Genomic DNA, 4,540 nt, shown 5'->3' on the forward strand with positions numbered 1-4,540 from the left:
CTGCATACACATGAAATATTACCAGAGAGCAACGGCACTCCTCCGGGAACAACGCATAGCCTTCACGCGGACATGGGTCCCATAAATCACTTCGGTATCATAAGACTGAGTATAAGCCCGGCCCTGCTACTCACTGGCAGAATGGTCTCAAGCAAGGCCTTCAAACTCGTCGGCTTTAACTTCTTCAGCTGAAAAGCAGAGATGGTAACACTTACCATGGCTGCCTCACGGGAATGTCTGCAAAAGTGCCTTGTAAACCATCTTGTGCTTTACTAACAACAGAGATCGTGACTACACTTGCAAGGGCAGCGGAGGAGTGGAACAAAAGCCTCCCTCCTCATCAGAATGGAAAAAAGAAGGGGCGCCTGGGTGGCTCAGTCGGTTGAGCCTCCGACCTCAGCTCAGGTCATGATCTCGCAGTTCGTGAGTCCGAGCCCCGCATCGGGCTCGGCGCTGACCGCTCGGAGCCTGGAGCCTGCTTCGGATTCTGTGTCTCCCTCTCTCTCTCTGCACCCCCACCCCCACTCACGCTGTCTCTCTCTCCCTCGAAAATAAATAAGCATTAAAGAATGTTTTTAAGAAAGATACTATAGAATGGAAAAAAGGAACAAGAGTTCCTCCCGAGGGGCAGAAACCGACCGACGTGGCATGCATCAGAGGTGAACCAGCTTCTTCTCTCTGTGACGTAAGTGTGGGAACTTGGCTAAAGCCTGCACTCCCTTTAGAACGACGGCAGACAGAAAGCTGGAGGGTCAGCAAACCATGCCCTAGAGAGAAACCGAAACACAACTGGCCCAATTCGTGGCAGCCTTTTCTCGGGCATCCTGGGAGTCACGGTTCGCTGACTGGCAGGAAAATGGAGCTTTCATGAACCCAGACTCCTACCCACTCACGGTCGTCCGCATCAAGCGCTCAAGAGGCCTCTCGAAAGGGATCCGCAAAAAAGGCATTCTGCACCGGGCCCCATGAGGAATATCACAGGGAGCTAACTAGGACACGGGAAACCTGGCACGGGAGAACCCAAGCACTAGCTGCAGGCCTCCCTCTATTCCTGGGAAAAAACTTCCGTGGCCGTAACTGCCTCCTGCCTCCATTTTCCCACGGGGAAAGCAGCCATAACAGTGAGACTCAGAGGGGGAGTGGGGGCGTCTAACCCAACCCATGCATCTCACAAAGGAGGACACTGAGGCTTGGGAGGTGGCCCGAGGGTACACTGCTAATGAGTAACCAAGGTAGGACCAGAATCCAGATTATGCCCCTCTCCCCGGACTAGCGCGCCTTCCACCCACCTGTTTCTTCCAGGGGTCTTCCCAGGAAGACAGCAATTGGCTGAAGGGGTTGCTTTCAAACAATCAGTACCATTTCTCCATCATTCTGCCAGCTGCAGGGAAAGACACGGGTGGGGGGATGGGGGGAGACAGCCGCGGCCTTCAGCCATGTTCAACGCAGCACCTAAAGATCCCCCCCCCCCACCCATGGTTTTAAGTAAGTTTTCAAGTCCGAGGATGGTGAGCAATCCTAGGACGGTGAGGAAGATCCTTCCAAAAGCACTGGGGAGGGCAATGGCACTGACGATGAAAACCAAGAAACGAGACCATACAGGAGCCCTTCGTAATAGCAGCGTTTGGTTACAGCACCTTCTCAGGCCCGCAGTCCTGGAAGCACAAGGACAAGTTCATGGGCCACGACCTGTGCAGTCGCAGGGACCTGCGCTGGGTTCAATGCTCTGCTGTCACCGTTTGGGAATTCTTAGTAACTCATGAACAGGACACCTGGAATGTTCATTTTGCACTGGGCCCCTCAAATCTTGTAGCTGGTCCTGCTTCATCACCCTCAGCCTTAAAGGGGTGTCCCATCTACACCGCCCCTCCCACCCCCACCCCAGCCCAGCCAAATAGGAGCAAACAAAAGTCCTGCGCCTCTCGGCCCACGTGGGCGCGGAGGGTGGGGGGGTGTCCGGGGTTCGGGAGACGAGGAATCCTGTGACAATGTCAGAGGAGCAGTAGGAGCCTACATCCTCGGGGAAGAGGCCCACTAACCAGGGGTCTCTTCCAGCCCTGGCAACATACACGCCGCTATGACAATGACCCCCAGCCCACCCCCCAAACCGCGTGCTGCCGGAAGCTTTGGTTCCAAGTGATGCTCCCGTCCGCCCTGCTCCGGACTCAAGGTCCCCAGTGCTGCCGGAAGCGACTCAGCGCGCCCAGGGGGAAACGGGGAGAGCACGCGTCCCTCCTGAGCTGAGGGAAGCTGCCAGAAGCTGCCGGGCCCGCAGCCTGGTCCGCTTCCGCCCGCTGGGCGGTCCCGCCGACGTCGCAGCTGAGAGAAAGTTTGGGACGGGTGATTAGCGGGGCGGCTCTCAGGAGAGAAATCCCAGCCCTGGTCTCTCCCTGGTCACAGAGGCGACGAATGTGGCGGGCAGGCTGCCCGAAATGCCCAAACGCCGCAACCGGAGCGCGGGACTCGGCCGCGAACACCTCATCTTACAAGCGGGGCAGAGCCACGGCGGGGGGTGGAGCTACCGAGGAGGGGAGGGGTTTCAGCAGAGGCGTGGTTTCTGATGTGAGACTATGAATAAGCTAATGATGCCACCGCTCTGCCGCGAAGGTTCCATAGTGTAGTGGTTATCACGTCTGCTTTACACGCAGAAGGTCCTGGGTTCGAGCCCCAGTGGAACCATGGGTGGAAGCGTTCCTTTTTTTCTTTTCCTCTTCGACTTTTAATATCCTTTGAGTGCCCAGGTGAAAAAGCGAAAAGCAAGACAAAGTTCTTTTCTTTCCCTTTAAAAATAATAATTATTTTAATTTTCCATAGGGGACATTATTTTTTTTTTCTTAATTTTTTTATTTTTGGGGAACAAGGAGGCATGCTTTATCGCAGAAGCATAATGACAAATACCCTCTCCTCCCATCCCCGCCTTCCTGAGAAACCTCAGAGGTGGGAGCCCGGCCGTGGCGTAGTCGCCGGGACGTCCCCGCCTCGCCGGGGCCGAGGCAGCCTCGGAAAATCCGGAGCCCCTGGGAAGCAAGATCACCTGGGGAAGCCCTTTTCCTGCAAAGCCAGGACAGACCTGCCCCACAAAGCCTCCAACTGAAATATGGCAATGCAAAAGCGCTTAGGCTGCAGTTGAATTATTACAGGTTTATGATTATTATTATTATTAAAGGGTTAATGTTTCATTAAACTCTGAAATGCAGAGCAGGGGGAAAAAAGTCCTTTTCTTTTTAATTCGGCAGTAGGGTTTGTGGAATGTGACCTTCGTCTGTGCAATGACGAATCCATACACAGTATAGAATAAATGTCAGGCTTCTGGACCCCCAATAAATGCTGAGTAAATGACAACGTTTCTCTAGCTCCTGTTTGTTCCTCTTTAGAGTCCATGACAGTTTCGTTTGGGGGTGGGGGTCATTGTTATCCTTTTGTATTGGCCTTTTTCATCTTTGACAAGAGGAATGAAGGAAAGGTATCTGGGACCCTGGGGGCTGCGGTGGAATAGTGGCGGCCAAAAACGAAAAAGGGAAGGGGAAACCCAATGTTTTTCCCTGCATTTTTCCACATTGTTTTGCTCATACACTGTGTAAATTTGCGTCCTTTTCTGAGTCAAGAGTATAACACATGATTGTCCCAGTTATCACCATCGCTTCATGAACTTAATTTTTTTTTATCATTATAACCATTTTTAAGTGTACAGTTCAGTAATGCTAAGTATATTCACATTGTTGTGAAAAAGATCTCCAGGACTTGCAAAACTGAAACTCTGTACTCGTTAAACAACTCCCATTTTTACCCATCGACTTTATTATTAATGGCTGTGTAATAATGAATTATGTCTAGCACTGCTTTAAGTATATACGTAATCGTCCCATTTGAACCTCTAACTCTATGAAGTAGGCATTGTTATCATCATCTTATAGATGAGAAAGTTGAGGCATAGAGACCTCAAGTGACTTGCCTAAGGTCACATAACAAGTGGTTGAGCTGACATTTGCACTCAGTCTGGCACGGGAGTCTGTGCTCTTAACTCCACGCTCAGCACTGAACCCCCTAATCTTGGCCATGTAGATCGGTTCCTATTTTTTGTTATGATAAATAACACAGCAAGGTACCTCTTTGTGTGTAACTGTGTCCCCCCTCTCAAACTGAGTCTTTTCCCGAGTGAGTGGGTCTGAACGGGAGGCCAAGTTGCTTTCTAAAAAGGGAATCCATGTCCCTTTTATAGAATTTGACAATGTCAATGCTTGGTTAGCAGGAAATTGCTCAAGGTCACCCGCTAGAAGATGATGGCAAAGAAAGGATTAAGACCTGGGTCTTCTGATTGTAGTTTCTATTGCCCTCCCCTGCTTCCCTTGAATTTAAAGGTAGCATAAAATGCCAGTATCTTCCTTTGCTACACAGCAACGTCAGTTGACATTAGCTTCTTCTCTGAGACTTCCTTGTTGAGGCAGGTAACTGTGTGGGTTAACTTAGTAGGGCTCAGCCAAATCCCTAAGAACTAAATGGAATAAGATGCTTAATGAGGCCAGTGCTCAAGTTAAGCTCC

At 51.0% G+C, this 4,540-nt stretch overlaps 1 non-coding gene across 1 annotated transcript; it reads left to right on the forward strand.

Annotated features, from left to right (window-relative positions):
* Positions 1–2,606: 2,606 nt before the first annotated feature.
* On the forward strand, positions 2,607–2,679 carry TRNAV-UAC (transfer RNA valine (anticodon UAC)). The gene has a single exon. It is a non-coding gene; the product is annotated as a tRNA-Val (tRNA).
* Positions 2,680–4,540: the final 1,861 nt, after the last annotated feature.

This window comes from Panthera pardus, unplaced genomic scaffold (assembly GCF_024362965.1).
Source record: "Panthera pardus isolate Hobbes unplaced genomic scaffold, ASM2436296v1 HiC_scaffold_27, whole genome shotgun sequence".
Classification (NCBI taxonomy): Eukaryota; Metazoa; Chordata; class Mammalia; order Carnivora; family Felidae; genus Panthera; species Panthera pardus.